Source organism: Parus major, chromosome 4, assembly GCF_001522545.3.
Source record: "Parus major isolate Abel chromosome 4, Parus_major1.1, whole genome shotgun sequence".
NCBI lineage: Eukaryota > Metazoa > Chordata > Aves > Passeriformes > Paridae > Parus > Parus major.
The window spans coordinates 26,475,745-26,500,851 of record NC_031771.1 but is presented as its reverse complement, the minus strand read 5'-3'; the positions used below and the strand labels follow the sequence as shown (position 1 = coordinate 26,500,851).

General features: G+C 39.5%; 1 protein-coding gene across 11 annotated transcripts in view; it reads right to left on the bottom strand.

The window, feature by feature from the left end:
• The window catches only part of TRIM2 (tripartite motif containing 2), an 87,128-nt gene that overhangs the window by 52,631 nt on the left and 9,390 nt on the right, over positions 1-25,107 (bottom strand). The window contains exons 1-3 of one of the 11 annotated variants that reach the window (XM_015624869.2): positions 16,633-16,771; positions 10,341-10,407; positions 9,852-9,920 (exon numbers count right to left, since the gene is read on the bottom strand). The exons of 5 other annotated variants lie outside the window; for them this stretch is intronic. The gene's annotated coding sequence lies outside the window, so the exon portion shown is untranslated. Of the gene's footprint in view, positions 1-6,374; positions 6,456-6,503; positions 6,523-9,851; positions 9,921-10,340; positions 10,408-16,632; positions 16,772-25,107 lie in introns of those variants that run through there. 5 more of the 11 variants (XM_033513433.1, XM_015624870.2, XM_015624865.2 and 2 more) reach the window with 5 other exon arrangements.

Below are 25,107 nucleotides of genomic sequence, written 5' to 3'. Positions count from 1 at the left end.
TCTCAGAACATGTTTGTATTTTATAATCAAAATTTATTTCCAGCTGTTTTAGATGCAAGACAAGAAGTTCTCACTGCTTATTTGATAAATAGAATGAAATCTTCATGGTTCAATACTTAATTTTATCTTTCTTTTGTATTCTGAGCTGAGGTGCATGAAAGCCAGCTGCTCCCAGAACTAATCAGAGCAGACTAAGAATTAAGTAATAAGAGGAGAACCAGAAGAGCATCCAGTAAAACTTAAAAGCACTTTGGAAAGACCACATATTAACCCATATCGTAGTATTGTGTCAGAGTAGCACTCAGGACAAAAAAAAACCTCAGACACTATGAAATTATCTGTGTCTCTACCTGACATTTTGGCCCTAGGTTTCCTAACTTCAGCCCAGTGCAATTACTTGAATTCTAGATATCAAATTAAATCTGCTTTCAAGATTTTAAAAAAAAAAAAAAAAACAACAAAAAAAACCCACCAGAAACAAAACAAACCAGCACCTGCAGAAGTTTATCTTGTGGGAGGAGTTAATCCCTGAAGGTTTACGTTAACACTTCCACCAATAGAGGGATTACAGGAGTTGTTTCCTCATTGGAAAAAGAACAGAAAAAGCAAAACCATATAAAAAAACTGTGTGAATGTGGAGAAACATGGCAGCTTTTCCTCTTCAGGAGTTTATGTATGCTGTAAATGGCTTGTTCCTCAATCCTGCATTTTCATTCCTGGGTGTCATTTTAGTTCCTGAGGAATTTTTAAGTAGAGGGATTTACAGTATTTGAAATTTACAGCTGTTCTCAGAAGAACCAGGGGGCCCTGAAGACATCATGGAAACTGCTGACACCTGTGCTTTTTGGAAGTCCCATTTCTCACAGAATATACAAGTTCTCTAATAGTACAGATCATGGGCCAAATATGGTTGGGGCTAAATATGGGACACATACTGTCTCTCCAAGGACCACTACAGAGCTTAACACATTCAGAGGCACACAAAACCCACAATTGTTGGGATCTTTTCAAGAATATTTTAAAGTTCAGCAAAATCTTTTTGAGTGCAATTTGTTTTTCTTCTGTAAGTGTTTCAAGCATATTTGCTGAAGATTCTGTCACTACTTTGGAGGGATTTTGTCCTGCTAAAGGTGCAGAAGCATTTTACACTTTGATGCTTTCATACTATTCAGAGTCATGTAGGTCAAAATAATTTGGATATTGTTCTTCCCTTGCTAAATCAACTCCTGAGCACTTCACAAAGCACACTGGTAGATATTACACACCTTCAAGCTCACAAATAACCAGGATCTGATGAATTTTGATGTAGAAGGAGGCAGTATAAATACTCCCATGGACTAAAATTTTTTTAAGCCATCAGTCCAGGCATGACAAATTTCCAAAGTACACGTTTGCTGAAGGAGTATCCTCAAAACTAGCATTCAAAACCCATTTTAAAAAAACAAAACCCAAAAAACTGATTCTTTCTGTCACTCTTTGTTTCCAGGACGACAAGAAAAGAAATCAAGAACAGAAGCTCATGGCAGCACAAAACAAATAGCTTTCCATGACAAAAGAACAGAAAGTCACCCATAAATAAACTGATCATACACATGTTTAGGCAGACTAATAACACTAAGACAAATAAATCCATACTGGATTAGGAGCAAGCAAATTGCTGAACATTCATCTCAAGCATTTAAAATCTGATCAAAAGTAATTGCATCTACTTCAATCCTTGTCTCTTTCAAAAAGAGCATCCACCTTGGCATAAGGACTGAAGATCACCATCCACCTAATTAACCACTCCTACAATTCATCCAAAACTAGTAATATTCAGATGGTTTTAAAGTGAGACAGAGTGAAGAATACTTTTACACATGAGCAAAAATACTGACCACAAAATGCAGAGTTGTTTGGAATTGTTCCAGGGGAACATTAAGTATATACATGATTACAGTATATTTTTTAATAATTCCTCTCCTCCTAGTGGCAGGGCATATTCTTAAGTTCCTACCACCTAGATTTAGTATTTAACAATAAACCATTACAGCCATCTCAGCATGAGTTTCTTTTGATGCCTGTGTTAGCAGGGTCAATATGTAATGTAAGAAGGGCCAGAATACATGCTGCTAACATTTTTCACGTGTCTATGATTAGCCTCTTCTTAATTTAGCTGTGCCTCTTTTAACCCTAGTGCAACTAGACAGTGGCCAGATGGATAGGGCCAGCCAACATCTACCTGGTCAGCACCACAAGAACTCTATTTCATTTGCATTTCCAATTTCAGTTCTTCCTTTTGAATGGGATTTGCCTCTGAGTTTTTGCCCTAAAGTCCAGCTAGCAAGTAGGAAGGCTGCTTGGTTGCCAACAGACTTCTCAGGGAACTAGATCCTTGGCTGTCCCCACACAGAACATTAGTGACATGTTGTCATTTGTTTCACTGTATGGTATTCCAGCTATAAACTGTTATTTCTGATCAATCTAAATTACTGACTTTCAGCTAAATTCACCTTTCAAAATAAGTAATGCCCAATCCAAATATAACCAGCCACACCAATTATTAGAAGGAGTGACATGCAATATGTCTACAGATTGTGGACAGAAAATGTTTAGACAGTCTGTGGTAGAAAACAAAGGCAAATGCTTTTAATGTCACAATTTATACAATTTATCTATTTAAACCACAGAAATAAAACATGGTCTTTATAGAAATAAAACCATTCAGAAAGTTAGACATGAAATGCCATTTTCATTTCTCCAAAGGTCAGCCTGAGTTTTGTTCAGTGGAAGGCAATGTTTATTTCAGTTGATCAAAAACAAAAAGGAAGAAAAAGAGATCTTGTGCACAAAACAGGAATACTTTCAAATTTCACTTGTTAAGTGTTTGCAACCAAGCAGCTCTTTCCTTTACAGGTATGTTAATACAAATCTTACAGCACAGCAAGGGACTGCCTGCAATCCATTCATGTCACATTACAAATAGAAAAGCAGGTCCAATTCTAACAGAAGGAGCATGTCTTGAAAAGTAACTTATCAAAAATGGAGGTATAAAGAGGTGAAGTCAATTTATGTGACTGCTAAGCCCTGATCTTTTCTGTTTAGTATTTTAAAAAACATCTAAATAGTCATTATTTCATTTCCAATATTGATTTCTTTCAACAAATATTGATTTTTCTTTTCAGTCTAGTTTTTTTTAACAGCTCGTGCCATGCATTTCATATGGTTAGCTCTCCCCACCTTTGTTTTTCACCAGGAAACATTACAGAAAACACAACCACAACCTGCCATCTCTGGCAATAGCATATAATTATTGATAATTAGAATTTTGGTTGAAGGTGTCAGCCAAGTGTAGCATTTGCAACTGTATATTGCAATCTGCCAGTCACCAAATTTCTTCAATAACTGAAAAAGGCAAGTTCATTTATGTCACCCTGCAAAATATGGATGGGCAGAATTCCACAAGAAAATTTTTAGGGCTTTGGAATTAGTGGCATTTTATAATACAGAATTACTGCATTGTCCGTAAAACAACTAATTAAATCTAAAGTGTTATTCCCTTATACAATGTCATTGTATTAAGGAACATTCTTTATAAACTGAACTTATTATTTGCAGTAATATATACTTGCTGCTGTGTATAAAAAAAATGTTCAAACTGGCTACACTTGTATCCTCAGACACATTTAATTCTGATGAGACAAGATGCTTGACAGCAGATCAAATCTAAGGCTTTTACATGTGGCTCAAGGATTTATCATAACCTACTATGCATTGTGCCTTTGTTTTTATAAAAATAGTTCATGTGTCTAGACACAGTATTACATGTTTCTGCAAAACTGTGTATGTTTAATACTTTATGCAGATGACTAAATTTCAGCTTCAGTATAGTAATGTACAGCACTTTGTTCTCTGGATTAGAACACCCAGTACCTTTTCAGTTAATTTAATTCCTCAGTTTTCCTCAAAGGAATCAGGAGCATTTTGTGTTTACATAAGCTGTCCAAATTCTAGTTTTGTTATGAATTAATGAAATTCCATTATCAGGCAAAGACAGGCCCAGAATTGCTTTCATGATAGCTTCAAGCACCAATTATCTGGGATTTTCCAGTAAACAACCTGAACTTCAAGCTAAAACCAGGATTACCAGAGAAAGAATAGTATCATGGGCTAGGGAAATCCCCCAGCAGAATTATCATCTTTGTCCAGGTAGGGTCTAACGTTCCAAACGTTGTGCATGCTGCTGGCCATAGCAGAATTCAGACCATGGACACTGCTTGTCTCAAATTTAGCCTCAAACGCAAGACTTCATCAAAAATCGATGCCGTGAAAAAGATGAACTTTTAAGACATACATACCCCCACTACTCCCCCAAAGCCTTAAATGGATATGTACTTCTAATTTTTATTCTGTGTCTAGAAGGATACATTTACTCTCTTCCTTTACAATTTACATAAATAAATCAAAAGATCTTTTCCAGTTGACTGAAATAATTGTTTCCATGATTTTAATCATTCCTTCTTCCCAGAAACCCTATAATCAAATCTAGAATTGGTTTTGTCATAAAACCCAGTTAATGTTTCCTTCTGGCCCTCAAGCAGCATGTGTTAGAGATGCTCCTTGAACTAAAGTTCTGTTTAGCCTTCTCCCTGAAGAAAGATGTAATTATTCAGGGCCTATCAAAGCCATTTCTCATGAAAAGGATGAATCTCAAGAACTGAAATGAACCCTCCATGAAGAAAACACAAACCTGTTCTTTATAACCAAATTGTGGGCATTGAAGGTCCAGATCAGACATGGGAGTGTCTTCACCACTCAGTTCAGTTTGTCAAATGCTTCACTGAGAAGTCTGAGGAAACCTTCAGTTTTATCGTAAGCAGTTCTGGATGAGGGCCAAAGCACAGAAGCCTTATTTCATTTTGTCAGCAGCTAACAGATTGATTCCTCCCCCAAACTCTCTGGAAACAGGGAACAACCTCCTCTTTCTGCTGCCTTTGTTTGTGAGCAGGTTGATGCAGTCCCTAGGATAGTACAGTATCCTAGTAAGACTAGGTACAGTAGCTTTCTGGTACTTTCTCTCTATAACCACTCCATGCTTTAGGTATCATCCAGAAAATTATGGGACTAACTTGAAAATAAACAAGTTTATAGAGATTTGAACATAACAAACCTTTTAATATGCTTTTCAAGCCCTACAGTTTATATTCCCAAGTTTATTAAAAATAATCACATTGTCTAGAAGCTCTCATTAGTATTGTTAGTCAATAATATAGTAATTTGTTTTCACACAAGCAGCAATGTGGAATTTTGAGGAAAAAAACTTCTGATTATTAGATAATAGCTGGCCACACACGATTATCTAGATAATTAATCCCTTGCCCACAAAAACAAAAAATCCAAGGCTAGAACAGAAAGCAACATTTCTTAAGCCACATCCTTATCTAAGAAATATTTATTTAGTCACTGTACTTTCACAACTATTTCCTCACTTGTCCCCCTGTAAATGAACATCTATGTCACTGCTTTGGCCTGAGGAATGTTTGAGTTCAGGCTGATTTTCTTGGTCTATTTCTTGTTTTATTCTTAGTATATTTCCTGGTATATTATTTATAATTATATCCCTTGTTTTTACCTAAACCTATCAATCTGCCTGACAGTCTGCCTAGACTGCATTTTGAAAATGGCAAAATTAACTAGAAGGAGAGTAATCAACCTACCTCAATAAACTATGGAGAGCTATGAAGGTTACACTCAAGTTACACTTCACAAAAGCACAACTTTATGGTAACTTTAATGCCAACTTTCAGCTTCAAAAAATGAACCACTGTAAAATGTAAACTCTCTTTCCTAATTAGACCATGGTATTGTCCTCTCAGATTTACAGAGTCATTATTTTGCTTTGAATAAACATCACTATTTCTTTCCTAGGCAAACTCCTTGGTTCTGTTTCAATTATTTCCTTTAAATATTAAAGAGCAGGAAACATTTGTTTTCCCTTGTCACATCCTGTCTTCTTTACATAGCATCACACAGTCCCCTTTGAAACGCCTGCTCTTACGGCAAGCCTGACATGCACAGTTCAATCAAAACATTTGCTATTGTCTTTTGCCAGCTACAAACAAATTTCTGCACAAACACTGAAAAGGTTTAAAGGTTTCGACAGCCATCTAAAGCCGAGCTAACACGACTGTCAAAGAAAGGCGGTGTCAAACTGCTCGGCTTCCCCGCTACCACCCTGACTTTAAAAAGAAAAAGAACGACAAAGCAATTTACTCATTCACACAGCACAGCTCCTGGCAAAAGCTCGCTGGCTGTAAAACCACTGCTCTCACAAAATACTCGAAAGCAGAAAAAGCACACAAACATTTAGAGGTGAGTGCAAAAGGGTAACTTACATTATTTAGAAAGACAGTGGGAAAGGTCTGCTGCAGTTTCTTCGTTATTTTACACTGCTGTCGGCAGACAACCAAAAAAGTTCACCTAAAGAAATCCCTCCTTTTAATTCTCTCTCCCAGTCCACTTACTCTGGAGTCTCTCAGCCTGAAGAGATCCGACAGTCAAAAGTTTATCCCCTTGTATTTCCGAATGATATGGCCGACTTTGCTTGGACACATACCAATGATGCAGTAAAAATAGACAAAAGTGGGGGGGAGGGAAGAAGCAATCTAGCTTGAGCCTGAATCTTCTTAACTCGATGTTTTCTGTAAAAGCTGCTCTAATGTCAGAAGATCCCATTCCTACCCTAACTTGCAAAGCACTCGGTCATCCATCTGGTTTTCATAAACTGCAAATTACAGGCAAACCAGGGAACGTACACGGTCCAGTTTTAGCAGAGCTCCCCAAGCATCAGCCTTACAAGTAACCTGAGGTACAAAGGCTTTGAAAATAAGCAGCTGGCCCCATTGCCGGGATGTTCTCCCGGCTGCAGATGCCTGCCTGCTCCCCCAGGCAGCGTCCAGCAGCCCAGAGCACCACCCACCGCTCAGGAAAGCCGCAGCCGGGTCCCCACACTCCCCGCTGTGGAGCACACCGACCTTGCAGCCCTCCCTCGCTCCCAGCACAAACAGCCTCCCTGGAAAGGGACAGGAAAATCCAGTGCATTACATCAAATCCTTCAACAGTTTAGCAAGTCATTTAGAATAACCTGGTTTTTATAAACAAGGAAGTGAATGCTGATCCCCTTACATCCTCTAAATGCTTCCAGGTGGGAAGCAAATCTAATGTGTTGGTAAGCTTTGTTTTGTTTTGGTGGTTTTTTTTTTTTACTTTTTTTACTTTTTTTTTACTTTTCAGTCCACTCAGAGCCAGTGGACTGTTGCTGAATAGGGAACTTCTAGGATGGCTCAAGCCATTCATTACCAGAATGAACATTTTACCAAAAGTAGCAGAAGCAAAATTTTGATATGCACCTCATGAAAGTCCATGACTCAAAGCCCCCAAGTCTCCTTCAGCCCCTATTTTCATATACTTAAAGGTCTAGTGCCCTGATTATTTTCAAGTACCAAAGGCTTAAAGAGTCACCTATATTTTTGGATACTTCATGGCTTCTGTGTCAGGACTGAAGAAGATCCTTTTCCCAACATAAAAGCAAGAAAAAAAATTTACGGTGGATAAAAAATGTTTCCCCATTGCTTAAAATTAAAGTTGTTGTTGTTGTTAATCTGTATGTTCTTTAAAATAACAAAACAACAAGTTTTATTTAGTTGTTAGTTTTAGCAGAGGACTTTTTCAAGCTTTTACTGGGAATAATCTTACTCTGCTTGAACAATGGGACTCTCTGAACAAGGCAGCTTTCACTAAAGCATCGGTGAATCAGTACAGTGAGTCATTAACAAAATAAAAACACCATTGTAAACGCTCTGCCTAAAAGTCCTGAGCCTTGTCACTTGCTCAGTTTTTCATCTTGGCACAATCAGGATTGTGCTGATTGTCTACTCATTTGTACCTGGATCCAGGGCTGAAAGAACAGGACTGTTAAAGCCAAAAGCAGATGAATGATTAAAAAAATCCCAACAAACAAACAAGCAAACGACAGCAACAAAAAAAAAAACACCAAACCCAAAAAACAATGCTCTACTGAATAGCAGTAGAAGCAAAGAAGGAAATTATGAATTAATTTTTAGTGTTTATTTTTGCCTGTGCTGTGACAATTCCTTCCAGCAGTTGTATAACCCATTCAATAATTTCAGTCACACCAGGTAGAGATCTCAAAGGTATTATATTCCTTCAGCTTTTGTGAAAAAATGGCAGCTGTCCAGGTGAGTAAAATACAACCCAGTGATCCAATGTGAAAGGCTACACATTAACTCAGCTGTATTCTTACACACCAGGGCACCCCACACAAACAAGAAGTCTATGAGAACAGATTCCATGTGCCCTACAGCTCAGCTGCTGCCAAAGTTGAACAACTTGGCCTACATTTTAGTATTTTTCCTCTCTTCTGTTAAGGTAGTAGGCAGCAAAACACACAAAATACACAGATGTCAGCTGAAGCAAAAAATAGTACTTTTTGAAACAGCAATATTAAGGGTTTGGTAACAGTTGAGTTATTCTCCCACTTAGTAAACAAGTGAGGTGAACTGACTACCTCATGTTCTAATGAATTATTTTCCATGATACCAAAGAATCTGATCCTTGTAGAGCAGACTTACAGTTTGGGAACAGAAATTATCTCATGGGCCACAGCAGAGTAGTCCTTGTGTGTAATTTGCTGGGCATGCAGGTCTCTCCCCATGGTACAAGAACAAGCTGAATGAGTGTTATCTTTGGAATATGAATGATTTTCTTAGTGAGACACAGTAATAAAGAGAAGAGTAAGTGGAAATAGCCACTTTCAGTTTGTGATGCTTTTGCTGACTGTGTTTTCCCCCAAAGGAGCAAATGCATTAATTCACACTGATGTCTCAGGTGGTCTTCAATGCATCTGTTCTCTCAAAAAAAACCAGCCCATTTACATCAAAGGTACCTTTCACAAATACCAATTCCTCAAGAAAATTCAAGATTCAAAAAAAGTAGATCAACTTTAAATAACTTCATTTTCCAGGCTCTGGGGATCATTCTTACTCACTAACTTTACCTCTTTTTGTTTTTGTATTTTTCATTTCTTCTTTTTTCTCATCCCTATGAGATACCAGTATCCTACTGTCCATACATAGCTCCTGTCTCCAGGCAGGCCAGCTGTGTGTCCCCTCACTGATGCCTGGATCTAAGGCATCATTTGATGCTCACATTCTGACACTTTGTCTCTGTGAATTTTGGGGCAGTCAAGCACCATATTCCTACTGAGCACAGGGATCTTGGCTTTCTTGAGAAATGGAGATGGAAGATATTCTTCATTTTGATGATGAGAAAATTTACTCTAGAAAGCTTCATATAGGAAAGACTGCAACAAAGAACAGATCAGATAGAAAAAAAACAACTTTCTAGGAGCAATTTTTCTTCTCAGATTTTGGCAATGACAATAACTCATTTTTAAAAGACAAATTAGCTGTGAGATTATGAATCATTTTATCACCAGCATTTTAAAGCCAGCATGTGGAACAGCTGCCTTGGGTCTGGGTTCAAATGCTAAACATGCAATCAGTAGGTCTGGCCTCACGTATTTTATCATAGCACTTCAGCTTGGTGCCCAGTGACCTGAGTTCAGCAAAAGTCTGTCCCCCTCCAGAAAGGCACATAATTGTTAGCTGATCTTCTAAAGAGATATCATGTGATAATCCTTTGCTGCCTGCTCCAACTCTTAGATGAGAATGGGGCTGTTTCAGTGCTTTTGGCTGTTTTTTCATGATGTATGTATTTTGCTTTATAATGTATCATTTCTCTTCCACAGAAAGAAAAAATGCAGCTCAGACAAAACCACGATGCATTACAACCTTGATGTCATCACTGGAGAAAGCCCCACGGCTGCTTCTCTTTTCACTGCTGTATGTGGTCGCTCCTGGCTGTCCCCAGGAAAAAAAAATAAATAAAGAAAAAAAAATAGAAAAAGAGAATAAACATAACAAAACCACTTTTCCCATCAGGTCTCACTTACATCTGTGACTGCAGGGATCTGAGCTTGCCTGGGGCACATGAGCTCATTCTGAGCACATTGGTGATGGAGACTTACACAGCCTTCTCCCTTCTAAGTGAGATGAAATGATGATTCCTTTTTCCTACCCACAAGTCTGCAGAACGGGAGTTAATGGCTGGATACTTTATATTCTTTAAGCAACAAGTCAGCAAACACTATGCAATGCACATGCCCCAGTGGTTTTCATCAGGGAAGGTCAAATATTAGAAGAACATAATTTCAAAATACAAACATTAGACTGTTTTCAAAGGCCCCTGTTCCCCTCTGAGTGCACCCTCACACTTCTTACCTGACACTGGGGAACTTGTTGGACTCCCAGTGAACAGATGGAGTTCATTGCCTGACAGAAAACTGCCCTGTGAAAAAAAATGCATCTATTTTATGCTACCTGAGAGAGGTGAATTAGCTCACAGGTGTCCATTGAGTGCTGCAGACATTATGGACTGGAGCAGGGGAAGAAAGACAACTGTCACCAAATGCTCAAGCTTCTTATAGAAATGTACTGTGTAACAGCAGGTAAGCCCCACACTTCTCCTGAAGTAATACTACTTCAAGGTCTTCAGTCACACTTTTGTGGCAACTACATGCCTTAAATATAGGCATACATTCAGCCTGTGCCAGGCTCACACTTCTGCTCTGCACTGCTCTGAATCATAGTGTGCTACTCTGAGAAATTAACCAACAGCCCTGGCTCCTGTAAAAGTGTACTCTCTCAGTATTACTGTTTTTCACAAACTTCCATTCATGTACGCTTCCTTTCAAAAGCAAGTATCCAGGAAACACTGATGTAAGACATTTTCATATGTCTGCATTCATGAAGAGTTCTGAACCAAAAGTAATGTGTCCAAATCCCTCTTTTTGTTTGAAAACATCATTCATCCAAGAATCAGAAATGTTACCATGTGACTGGTAACACAAAGAAATGAGCACATGAAGAATCACAGCAAACAGTTCAAAAGCAGCTCTGGGCCTGAGGTTGGTTCACAAGATATTTGTTGAACACTGGACACTTTGTTTGCCAAGAAAAATAAAAAGGGCTACATTTTCTAAGAAAAAATAAAAATACCATGCTTATATATTTCTTGGCTTTGTCTTTTCTCTGACCTTGCCTGGAGCTATCCCCCTTTACAGCACACAAAAAACTAGTACGTGCCTGGTTTACCCTGGACCTGTCCTACTTTCCTGCCACCAAGTGCAATAAAGAGGAGAAAGAAAGTATGTTGAGACCTTTGCACTGAAGAACTTGAGACTCCAGGGGAGAACAAAGAGCCCCCTGTCTCTCAGATTGCAAACACTGGGCTGCAGTGAGGAAGACAGAATAAGAAGAGAATACAGCAAGGAGGCAAGAGCTCTGGGAAAGCTCTTAAGGACTGAGAGGCAGGGAGAACAAACATCTTAAGTGGCACAGAACACAGAGGTTCAGGAGGATGGGACATGGGAGGCCAGGGAAAAAAGGTGTCTCTAGGATAGGAAAAGAGTTGTGGCAGAAATATGAAGAGGCTGTGAACTTTGTGAGTGAGGCAAGGGGCATGGACGACAGGGAAAAGCTAGATGCCCTCCCTACATAGGCATGAGCTGGACACTTGGACTAAAGATGAGGGCCCTGAGGCCAGAAGGCACTACAAGCCAGAATCAAAGGCTGAAAGGCTTGAAACTGAGCAGAACTTTTAGGCAAGTAGGGAAGAAGGCTTTCTCTAATAAAACTATCCTTACCTGTATACCTGCATTGGTATAAAAGATGCTGTCCATCCTCATGAACATCTCTTCCCAATCTTGCATCTCCTCTTTTGCAGCCAGAGCCACATTAGCCCTGGCTCACATTTTCCCATCTGTTTATTGGAATGTGACAGTGTAACATTTTCTGTAGACAGTATGATCCAAGGAAATGTTTTGATGTAGCTCTAGATCCCAAAGTGTATATGAGTATAGATTTCAAAGTGATAGAGAAGAGTGGGTATCAGGAGAAAAATACAGGGAGACATTTCATACAGAGAAAAGGACACATTTCTTTAGACCAATGGTCTCATGAAAGCAATGTCTGAAAAGTGCTGAAAGTTCAGCCACTGCAATGCTGGAGTTGATATTAACCTCATCAAATACTTATTAACTTGTTCTTACACATTCGAAAACTGATTGAAAAGAAGGCCAAAGGCATCATGCTAAAATTAAACATCCCAGTCAGAAGCAGAAATTAAACCACACATATGGGAAAAGATAATAATTCTCACAGTCCCATTTCAGTCCTTAAGTAACCAGCCTCTTTATTGCCTTCAGCAACAGTTTTGCCAGTGTAAGACCTGCAGAATTGCATGCCAGGATATTAGTGTAAGAAATACTAACTTTTGACAGTACATTAGGTGATTACATTAGAGAGCATTAGGTAAAGTGTCAACTGAAGATGCTGCATTAGAATAAAGATGCCAAGAAGAAAACAAACCACAGTATGATTTCATTTTGTGATAGAAACTGCAACACACTCCTTGAATGTTAACGGATACAATGCTTCTCAGTTTCACATGCTGTGAACGAGCAGTGATAAGAGGAAAAGGCTGATGACAGCCGTGATAATTTTTTTAGACAGCAGCAAAGAAGAACACAGCAAGCTACCCTCTTAATTAGGGACATTTTATGCTACAAGCTAAAATTTCTCATTTCTTAAACCTTTGGGCAACTACACAGGCAAAAAGAAGGAAACGGAAATATTTAAAAGCATCTTCATGGATGAAGAAACCATGGCATCTATAATATTTCTTGCCTACTTGAGCACATGCTGGGATACAATTTGCTTTCTGAGCCAGAGATGAGCTAGAGAGAGAAATAAGCCATCTGGAGGCTACAATTAATATACCAGCCCTGTCTGTACTCTAAGAGAAGGTAGTTTGCACAACTGTGCCTTTTACACACTATTAAAGCAAAGCAGCACTTCAGAGAGCCTGTTCTGTAAGCCACTAATTCCAGTAAGAAGGAAGTTTAGGGCTTGCCAGTGGAGTCCAAGGAGACATCTTCCCAGCATGACAGCAGTGCATAGCCAGTGCAAGTGCTGGGATGCCACTGAAGATTGTTTCTTTCGGCGTTGCTGGCTAGCACAGAGGGCAGATATGTCAGACAGGAGGGAGATTAGTCAAAGGAACCAGTGGAAACTGGTACATACTGATGATTTGAAAACAGCATAGACCTGAAGACAACTTAGCCTCTGCCAGTCACTCTTTGTCACAGGCAAGGAAGGTAGGAAGTAATCCCTTTTTTCCCTGTCTTTACCCAAGTTTTCCGTTTTATTTCAGGCAGATCACCCTACAGAACAAGACCTGTGGCAAATACCTGGTTGAGAGACTGCCTATATTCTCCAGGGGTGAATTTTGCACTTATAACCTGCCTAGCAATCCTTTTCTTTCCTAAGATTCTTTCCTTCTCCAGGTAACACCATCAAAATAAAATGCACACATTAGAGGAAGACCTTCTGCTCTTAATGTACAAGTGAGATCTGGATAATACAGCTCTGCTGCTTTTTTAATAGAAAAGGCTGCATGCTTAGCATTTTTCGTTTTTTAGAACCAAACAGTACGTTCCACTTTAGTGGCAACAACATCCCTTACCTAACATCTAATACCTAGGAAAAGGGATCTGGGAAGGAAAAAACAAACAAACAAAAACCCCACAGTGAAAGATTTTAAAACCTTTCATAGGCATGGGTGAAAACTGAGGATATCAATCAGAGGGTTCACATTTAAGAGAGAGGACAACTTACTCAAGGAGGCTGAGGAGGGAAATCTCAGCCTTTATCCCTATGGAGACCTGACTTCTGACAGTCAGTGATTTTACAAGGAAATCTATCCAAACCTGACAGAAGGCTGCCTTTGCATCTTTTAAACCCTCAGACTTTTTGCTGTTACCTGACAGTTCAGTTTCTTCATCAGACTCAAACAGCTGATGGGAGGGAGACATGCAGTATTTCACTCACAGGCTCTCCTTCATCATAACCTTAATTGATGTGTGTAAAGCATATAAGACATATCAGCAGAGCAGCTGCTAATAACAAAGCATGAAGTACCCTCAAAGCCTTCTTCTTTCACTAAAAATTCAAATGCCCAGTGTCATTAATTAGAGCTCCAATAACTCAAAATTCTTAGTTATCTACAGAGCTGTTCCTTCCCAAGATATTGATGCATTTTGGGAGCTGGTCTGACATTCCCAAAGACAATGTAAAGGAAATATAGTGGATCTAATAATCTGGTAACCATGAGTATATTTAGAAAATATTGGTAAAAGGTCAGGGTTTCCATCAACCCCAAATAATAACTTTTATTAAGTTCTGAACAACTGAACAATAGCTATATTACAAGTGTGCCTGCAGACTAAATACTCAGCCACAGGAAAGTGCTGGCAAATGGACCTACAGAACTAGAGGAAGAAAATTAACCACAGTAAGCAGTTCTATTTCCAGCTTCCTTGCAGATTTTATCTCCTTCTTTTGCAGATTGAGCATGATACGCTTCTCTGCTTCCCAGGCCATCTGAAAGCTTTGTTAATGAGTATTAGTAAATAACTTTGTTTTCACAAACTGCCTACCAGCTCAGAATCAAAAAGTGCAATTATAGCTTATTCAGTTCAGAACACTTCTTTTATGAAGGATGTTGATTCAGCGCCTTGTTTTAGCAAGCCCTGTAAATACATCTTCAAAATTATCTCTCTGGGAGGGAAAAAAAAAATCAATTTTAATTTTCTGCCTGTTTACCCTGATGCAAATCAAACAGGCACAGTCTGTCCCTTCAGAGCCAGCCATGTTGTGCTGAGCTCGTGATGTGCAAGGGATTTTTTTCTTTAGTCAAGAGACAGACAATGTGTTGAGCATATTGATTACTCCTAACTATTTACTGTGAGGGCACAGCAACAATTCCTAGGTGTGTGGTGTATCTCAAGGCTTTCATTTAAGTACTGAGATCCTGCTTTCTTATTTCATAGACAAAAACCATCTTTACTAATCAAGGCTTAGTATCTATCTGCTGCTTAGTGCAACTGACTGAAACACTCTGGCTTGTATTCACAGCCTGGCACAGAAGCAGCTTATTGCAGTAATTAGCTTTAATTCATACACCACCACACATGCACTGCACTGCTGTAGAGAAAGCTCAGACTCAGAGCTGAACAACCATCAGCATCAAGACCTACTTAAAATGTACTAAGTACAACAGCTGCCTGTAATTTGATTGGTGTTATTAGAAAGTTTCTGTCTAGCTGTCTGTTAGCCGCTGCTTTCTAAATATAATATTGCTTGACTGGCCCTCTACAATCCACAACTCACTGAATGATGCAGTCAAGATCCCATAGGTAAGTAGGATTGTTGAGCCAAAAGTTTACAGGCTGCAACCAGGGCTGTCTGGGGGAGCCATGCACAGCCCTTAAACACAAGCAGCACAGCAGAGACAAAGGCACAACCCCCAGAGTATTCCACTATTGAGTACATCCACAGGGAGCAAGCAAAACAAGCTGAAAGGAACATGGCATCAGACCTTGCTTTGGATTTGCTTTTAATTTTTTTTTTTTGGCATGAGTCAAGGCTAATGAAGATCTGATTGCAACTTACTTTCCTGTGATTTTAAATAGAGGAATAATGAACACGCTTATTTACAGTGACAGCCACCTTTTGCCCCCTCAGGTATCTTGGACTCACAGCCTGAGCCTCAGTTACCACATGAAATCTACATCCAGACCTGCCCAAACTTGAGCAGCAGACTAGTTCTGAGATTCTGCATGGTGGCCAGCTCTGACAGTGACATTAGGACTTTCTTTGCTGGTGTAAATAGTAAAAGAGAAAGTTGAAAAGTTCATCAGTATATGCAGTGCAGGTGTAAGTTGAATAATACTATCCAAACAGGCAATATTTGTTTTCAAATTCTGAAAATTAGAAAGGGCATACTAAAGATACAAGAAGTCATGCTCATGCCATCTCTACACTCTTTTGCTCTGTGGAGCTGTGAATAGTTCCTAATAACAATTCCCAGTCAACAAAGAGGACTGAAATCTCTGACCACAACTTTCTACTGCTAGGCATATACCTTCAAACATTACAGCACCTACCAGCATTTTGGAGAGCATTCATTTTATACTATCTCATTTCCAGCCATTTCACACTTTTCCAAACCACACTACTCATGACCTTGCAAAAATTGCTGCTGTTTAAAATGAGACTGGATAATCAAATACTGTAAATGCATCTAAAAAAAAAGACTAGATGCAGATTAAATGAAGTGTATGTATGTATATATATATATATATATTGTATGTATGTATATATATATATATATATATATATATATAAAAAAAAAAAAAAACCAACTTAATAAGTTTAAATGGATTGTGTCCTTATTAACTTCTTCCCTTTGCTTTCCAGGAAGGTCTCATTTGACATTGAAATCGTGTGATCCTTGCAGCCATGGCACGGCATACAAAGTAGCTGCTCTTTTTACTCCAGACAGAGGAAAATGCTTTAATACTGCCTCTGTGAATGACAGCACCTACCTGCCTTGCTAAAACATGCTCTCAGTCTGAGGAGAAAAGCCACAAGAAGACAGAAGGCTACTTACTAGTGTTCCATAGAGTCCAGGCGGGAGAATGAGAGGCTGAAATCTGCCGTGCCTCTGATGAGAAGATGTAGCTCCCTGCAGCATTCAGACAGTTGGTCCCATTTCGGCCATCGGGCGGCTGAGTTAAAGGGTGGCCGTGCACAAACATAAACAGCTTGTCAGCACAAGCCAAAGAGGCGGGCCTGCCCTGCCAGCCACAATGCGAGCCAATGATTAGCTCCTTCTTCGCATTCTGGGTGTTCAAGATATTGTGTTTCATTCTTAGGCAGGGGAACAAGAGGGACTGATTGGGAAGGGCTCAGGCTTGACGGTTTACTACTAGGCATTAAGGTGGAAGGAAAAACAAAAATCAATAGATCATTTCAGGAAAAGCACGTATTTGCTGTGTATTCAAACAAACACTTATGGGGAGCCTGCAGGCATCTCCAATGCTCTGTTTCTTTTAGGTCAGTCGAACATACAAGCAAACAAAAGACCTCTAAATTAAATTTAGTTCATATTCACTGTACAGAAATTTCACTTGCCAAGTCTCTAATTTTAATTCTCTCCATCCTTTTTCTTATTCTCATCCTTCCTAACATGCTTTATCTGCTTTATTTGCTGACAGTGGCATTTCTCACTTCTCTGTCACAAATGTCTTACCCTGACCTTCTTGACCTGACCCCTCAACCTTTATTGATCCTCCTATGATTGCTTCTCTTCGCCTTCATCTTAAACTGCTGGCTCTTTGGGTCCCGCTCTCCTGGAAAGAGCAGAGTCGCAACAGAGGCACCTTAGAGTAAGGTTCTGTGAGACAACCAAGTTGGATATAGCAAGTTATTGCTGTCAAACGTGGAGGTGTTCAAGTCTCCCTTCTCTTCAGCACCACGCTGTGCTCTCCTTGTCTGTCCCCCCACCATTCAAGGAAAGGTAATGCAGCACAGAAGCAAATGCTTCTCTGTCAGTTTACTGATCTTAACACAGAGACAAAAGAGTTATTGCATGGAGTGAATACTCCCTGAAATATAAGCTCCTTCTGATCTTGCCTCAGTCGTCTATGTTCCCACCTGTCTGCCCAAGTTCCTCTCTCCTTTGTTGTTTGAATTGAATTGTTCCTAGTTAATTGAATACTCTGCTTACAGCTGCTGATCCCATTTCATCCCAGCTCTGTCCTACTTTCTTATGCCTCTAGTTTGGCTGTGAGGCCTGTCTGCCACCAAAATCTGTCTCATCAAGTGTTTTATAATAACTCCCTGCATAAATATCATGCTTTGTGCTTCAAGCTTCAGGCTCTTTGAGCTCTTTTTTGCTTTGGAAATAACTAAATTCCTCCTTAAAAACCATGCCATCTTTCTGGATTTCACTGTTTTTTCTCTGACCTTTCTGATTAATTCTCTCAGCATCTACTCCTCCCTCTCTTGCACTCTCAAAGGCACCCTACTTCTTGTTATATTCTACCCAGCTTTTACTATTTGCTTGTGTGGGCTCCTGTACCATTTTATGTCAGTGATTTACAAGCATCCATTTGTATTTTTCAGCTTTCTGCTTTTCTCCAGTCCTATATTTCACCCTGTGTTTTAGGCATATTTTATTAAATGCCCTGACAGCTCCTAATTTTAAGATCGTTTTCTGGGGTCAAATTAAAGCAATCCAATCACATTACATTCCCCGTAGTCTTGGCACAAGTCGTTTCTCTCCCCTGTGCTCTGATAAAGGAGCTGAACTCCCTGCAGAAGCAGATGCTGGAGTTCGCACCTCGTTCAGACGGGCGGGCGTATGGCAGCTCTCCGGCTTGTGCTGACAGGCTGCTCCAGAGTTCTGGCACAAAGCGCTGCACCGCAATGTGCTCGGTTCACGTTTGCAAGTTTTTCTTCACAGTGAGACGTACTAGGCACGTTCTTCAATGACATCTCAGATTCTGATGCAATTGCACAGCTCCATCAGCTGACACCCAGGTACATAACATACACCGCCTTTACTTTTGCCCAGATTTCTTACTCAGTCTGTGCTACTCACACCAAAACCATTATTTTAGCAGAGCTCTCTTCTAGTATTTTTAACATGTAAATCTCTGCCAAGGTCCACTGTGTGATCACAGTATATGATTGCTTTAATTATTTTAATTATTGAGCCTCGACCTTATTTCCAATGCACCTGCATTGTTTACTACAAAAAATTCAGGAGGTAATCTTTTGTTGCATACCACAGCCACATTGCACGCACCTCCATGAAAGCCATGCTTCCATATCCTGAGCTTTGAGGCCTTTTCAGAGTTTCTCCTTTCTTACTGATTCACTCCCACAGCTCTCTTCATCACAAGGCCTGGCTTTTCAGCTTTCTCTCTTCCTTACAAAGCTCTCTTTTCTTACCTTGTGTTCTACGCAGAGAATGCCCTGCTTCATCAAATCAAATTACCTATTTTTCTTTCTTTTCTAAGCTACATGCCACAAAATATAGAAAATATGTGTCAGAATGAGAGTGGGAAAAACAGTGAATAGGCGAAAAGTCACAACAGAAAGAGAGATGTTTCATCAATGTATATAAAATATATATGCTACAAATCTTCTGCCATCAACTATATATTGCATGTTATGCACCTTACACTGTTAGATTTTTTTATGGAACAGGATAGGCATGAAAAGCCCTTGATGTATATGGATCAAGTGCCTAAACACTGTACATGAGATTGTGAAAAGATTGCTATGAAAAGACTGTAGATGCACAAGAGAAAGCAAGCTAGCTATTGCATCTCTGATTCCCATGGAAATTTATTTAAGATGCTAATTCAGTGTAGCCACAAATAAAGAAACAAAAGAGACAGCAAGAATGAGCTGATTTAGTAGACTTTGTTGAAAAGGCACTTTAGACAAAGTCACCCTGGGTACAACTCCTGTGACTTCAATCATAGCATTATGCCAAGGATGAAGCTGCCTCTTTGTCCTTAAGCCTTGTACGACGCAGGAAAATTGTTACCAGCACTGCCAACAATACCAACCCAGGCACCAGCTAAGTGTGATGCCCAAGCTATTCTAATAATTTACTTTTATCAAAAAGGTTGTCATCCCTCTCTTTACCACCATTCCCAGCTGTGCAGGCCTGCTGCCCTCTCACAGGTATTGCAGGAACAGCGTGAAAGCTCACAGACCAAATTTGTCTTGCTGGATATGTCTTTCAGACAGGTTAATGATCTGATACAATATCCCTGCCATGTTCAGCACCCAAAGCACTAGTGGAGGGAAACAGTAAACACATGTGGCTGAAGATAGAGAGGGCAAAAGGTGGAGACCAGAATCACCTTATTTCTTCATGTGCAAAATGTGACTGTCATCGGCCAAGAAGCTACCATCTATTATGGGGTGAAACTTAAAACCATGATCCCCAAAACCATGCCATTCTTAAACACAAGATTCCAAAAGCTGATGAGTCCCTTCCAGCTCAGCATATTCTATGATTCTGTAATATGATTCAGCAGAACTTTTCCCACTCCCTCAGCTGCAGTCTCCATGGGTGACATTTTGACTCTGTCCCTTTCATATTACCATCCATGCATCTGGCTTCTACTATTTATTATTTGCTTTCCAAAACTGGTGTTTTTTTACCATTTTGTGGCTTCAGCCCACCCTCACTCTGCCCTTTCTTCTCAAAACAAGCTCAGCTGGATGCTATTTTGCCTGTTCTTTGTATCTCCCTTTGGGGCCAACAAGGAACCTCAGGTCCCCTGAGGCTCAGGCTGACCAGTTTGTATCTACATTCCTGCTGGGAGGAGACCGCCCTGGTTCTCTGGTACAAGCCACAGATGCTGCAGAATGGAGCGGAGTGAGATTTTTGTCATGTTTTACTGGCCTGCTTTCAGTTATAAAGGGGGTTACAAGTTATTCCCAGAAAACACACAAGCTCAATCAATGGAAGATTTCAGACAGTGACAAAAGTGAAACTGTGTAGCTGAAATATCTAATTTTCCTGTTAAAAAGGAAAACAAATGGCAGAAGTGGGAAGGGGGAGAGATCATGTGCAGATGCACCACTCTAACATATGAAACTGCAGTCAGTGGGAACTTGGGCTTAGTCCCAGCTCAGACCATGTGCATTTTGAACTTTGAGCTCTTGGACCACTTCCTAATTAGAGAGCAAGCGACACACTGTGGAACTATTTAACCCTTTGGTGATGCCTGCTGAGGTGTAGCAAATGCCAGGAGAGACTCTGGGGAGGTGTCTAACCCCTGGAGGCCACACAGACTATAGGACCTGTCCCTATGCTCCGAATGGCTTAAGTGAAACAACAGCTGTCAGCACCTCTTTTCATGGCTCCCTACACAAAAAGGTCAGGCTTACAACTACTTCTTCCTGTGCTGCTGAATGATTGCTGGAATCTCTTCCTACTGTGCCAGCTTTCCATCCAGAATCTGTCTGTCTTCAAGACAGAAGAGTTCTTTCAAACTCATCAGTAATGCTACACCAAGGATCAGATCAAACAGATACCCACCGCAACTTAATAGTGTAAATAACACCACACTGAACCAAGAGACCTGCTTCTCTGCTTCACAGGAGTGGAAAAGCAGCAGAGTGTTATCAAATTGGAACTGTAACTAAAAATACAATTATGGCATTAGGAGCTGTGTGGAAAGAAACAAGGGTTATACAGCCAATGTACATCAACAGCTGTCATGACAATCACTGGTGTTCTAGTTAGATCTGCACTAGTGATTTCATTTTTTATATCCCTTTGAAAAGTGGTAATATTATGTCTTACCTATTTCACAGAAGTTCTGTGTGGATACATTCACAGTTCTTTGAAGCTCTCACTGAAGACATTTCAGACATACAAACTTTTTATTTTCACTATTGACTTTAAGAAGTGTATCCTTTGAAAGCAAATAAATAGGATAACTACTTTGGGAAGATGTGTTTTTTCTAATTTCCTACCTCCTCAAAGGTCACTCATTCCAAACACAACATAGATACACTAATAAAAGGAGATGCGCCTCCAAAAACATATGCACTGTGGATAAAGATTAACTTTGGCACTGTAGAGCACAGTAAACTTACAAGTTTAAAGTCAATCTAAGCAAGTTTTCTCCCTAGGTTCTTTGTGTCCCATTTCCTGGTGAGAGATGTTTCACAGTCCACAATTGCCACAGAGTTCATAGGAGGCCTTTCAAGTACAAACTACTCTTTTCACATGCCCTTCATTCCCCATTCTGTTGTGTTCTACCTTATTTGCAGACCAGTGGTCTCAGTTCTCATCTGGAATTTGGTAGTCAGAGTTTTTAAGCCTTAAGGTTTTTCTAGATGGAACTATGACAGCAAGGTAGTAAGAAGTATCAAAGCTACCCCTGAAATATCTGTCTAATCTATGTGCTGTTAAAGCAAGAGAAAATTCAAGAAGAAAAGCAAATTAGCCTGTCTTGGGCACCATGTTGCCCTATCTGGCCTCCATATCCAGGCTCGCTATAAACTTCCTTAAGCCTTGCTATACTACACTACAGGCATTTCTCAGTTCAGTTCTGTGAGTTAATCTAGACACAACATTTAAATTCCACTGTTGTGGGTAGATTCATGCACTTCTAGAAGGATTTTACAAATAGTACTGAAACACTTATCTATATTAGGTTTAGAGTCCAAAAAAATTGTTTCAGAAGGACAAATGCTTCGGCTTTGGAGCAGACCTACATTTAGAGTGTCAGGTATGCTGACAAAGAGAGCCAAAACAGAGCCACAGACCCAGCAGCACACACAACCATCCTAATTTCAAATTACAAGATTACTTGTCTCCAAGGAATGCTTTCCTATATAATAATGTAAACATTTCCAGTGGTATCTTTGGAACTGAGATATTCCTTATTAGGTATGGCCTTTGCAATATGTGCTTTGTCACAAGGAAAAAGATATCGCCTCTCCAGTTTCTCTTGCTTTTCTGTGGGCTGTGTTCTTGTTCACTCAGAACAACTCAAGGGAAATATCCAAAAGAACTCTTTTGTGCAGACATTGCTGTTATACAACAATCAGACAGCATTAATTAGAAGACTGCCTTCAAGATAGCTGTGGTTCCTGCTCCCATAAGAAACCCTATTCATCATGAACTCAGCAGTAAATATTCCACTTGTTTCCTTGGCACACAACCAAATTCCTGCATCAACTAGAGCAAAGGATGCTCAGAGACCAAGAGGGATTTGCCCATCACAGGAAAAATGCTCAGATTAGCGATGCAGTGACCTTGGTTCAAAGAAAGCACTTTAATGCATGCCTTTCTGTCAAGCATATGAGAACTCCTGCTGATTTCACTGTCACATCAATGAGGTCAGCCATGGATTTATCCAGGAACTAAAAGGAATTAACTCCCTTCATACATACACACCCCTGAATAATGGCCAGAGTGGTCTGTGCCCAATGGTGCAGATGTGACTTGTCCCTCCCCTCTCTCAGTGTGGATCAGGAGTTTACCTCTCCTTGAATAAGACTATTGATGCATTTTATGCCTTCTTGCTGAATAGGAGTGAGTGGGATACCAAAAAAATGCTATACCCAACTTACTTCTACATCCCCTTTCTACCCAGTAAGTCTAGACAAAGTGTGCCAGTTATCAAGCATGCGGAAACACCTAAATAATTAAACTGCTTGAAGCTGCTGAGGCACAACAAAGGTCAGAATCATTCATTTGGACAAAGAAATCAAAAGAGATGGTAGTGTGTCCTGTATAAGCCTGTGTGCAAACACAACAGTCCAAATTTTTGGTATACTCATATAACAGGTTAATAAGAGGAATTTGAATGAATTCCAGGTGCTCTCAAGTCAAGTTCCTTGTAACTACCTTTCCCCCCAAAAAACAGGGACATGTTAGTTGTCAAGCAAAGCTCTGCTATATGGTATATATAAATATATAAAGATATTCTGAGCAGCAGGAGAGGAAAAGAAGACTGTAACATTAAAGATATTACAAACCTCAGCCATGCAGGACAACTCAAAATATAAAAGTCCTCTTGATCCAGGTAGCAAAAAGGCTAAATCTGTCATGTAATCAGAACCAAACCACATCTATGCCTGGATTAATTATGCCATGCCATTTTACAGCAGCCTAAGGAAACAGAACTGGGAGTCAAAATAATCCTAGGATAACTCTTCAGTCAATCACACATATAAGAACCTGGGTAAGAATGGAAAACAGACAACATCAGCAGACTGAGCATACAAAGGTTCTGATTAAAGGCAGATACAGCAAGAAAGAAATCCATAGACAAATGGCTCACTTCAGAGTGACAGGACCTACCACATAATTTCTGTATGGTCTACAAAATTCAAGCAAACCTACAAAACTAATGCATACTGAAAGTTCTGGTCAATATCTGCTCACTAATTTGAAAAGAAATAGAATCAATGGGATGCCAAAACTCTTCAGAAATACATACTTTCTTATGAGTTCTACACATATTAAAAACAAATTCTCCATAAGAAAGTATTTATATGAGATTGTATGTTTATATAGCAAATTATAAATTACAGGAAGAAATCTATACAAGAACATACTTGTAATTAGTATGAAAGTATAAAGGACATATCATCTAATTATATATTCAATGTGAGCATAAAATCAACCAAAATAGAATTTTTTTTTAATTGAGAACAAAAAATTCTAGATACGTTTCTTGCAAATGTTAACTGGGGAGAAGAAACTTAAAGTCTTTTGAAATATTACTTAGCCAGCAAAGAAGCTTGGAGATATTGTATATTGTAGCTCAAGTGAATAAATAAAACTATATATGCAAAAGCAATGCCAGTGCTACACAAATTAGTAAGGGTTTCCTGAAGATATGCAGCATGAAAGAAAATTATAATCTCTATAGCCTGCATCCAGCATCACTATGGTATTTTTATAGTAATATGGAATCAGTTCCATATGAGTCCGGAGGGTTTTTTCGTATTTAACAGAGTTTTTTATGAAAAAAAGCACCACTTCTTCCAGCACTCATTCTTCTTATTGCTATACTCTGCCTCATTCCTTAAGCAAGGATCCCCTGATTCTGTTAAAACAGCCAGAGCTGCCCAACTGCAGCACAGTGCTTTGCCAGGGCCTTTGTGGTGACCCAGGCTACAACATGGATTAAATTATAGCTCACACATTGTGATTCTATTTTGCATGCAAGGAATAAAATTTGTGTGAGGTAATACTGTGTAGTACCCAGGGTCTGGATGAACAGCAGTCCTTGAAACTTGGTGTGCATTCACTTGTGCTTTTTTGCGTGCTTGTCAAGATCAGCAATGTGGCACATTTTAAAGAGGCTTCTTGCATTGAAAGGATTGTTGTTTGCTCTTGGTTCCTCTCTGACTCAAGCTCAAGCTGAGAGAGACCTCACAGAAGGAGGCAATGCTTATTGCAATGTAATTGCTAAAATTCAGCAATTGCTCAGACTCATGCAGTTATTTTAAAGCTGTATTTCTTGGTCATTTTAAGGTCAGGTGAAAGACAGCAAAAACTACAAGCCAGCCAGAAAGGAAGCTTTTC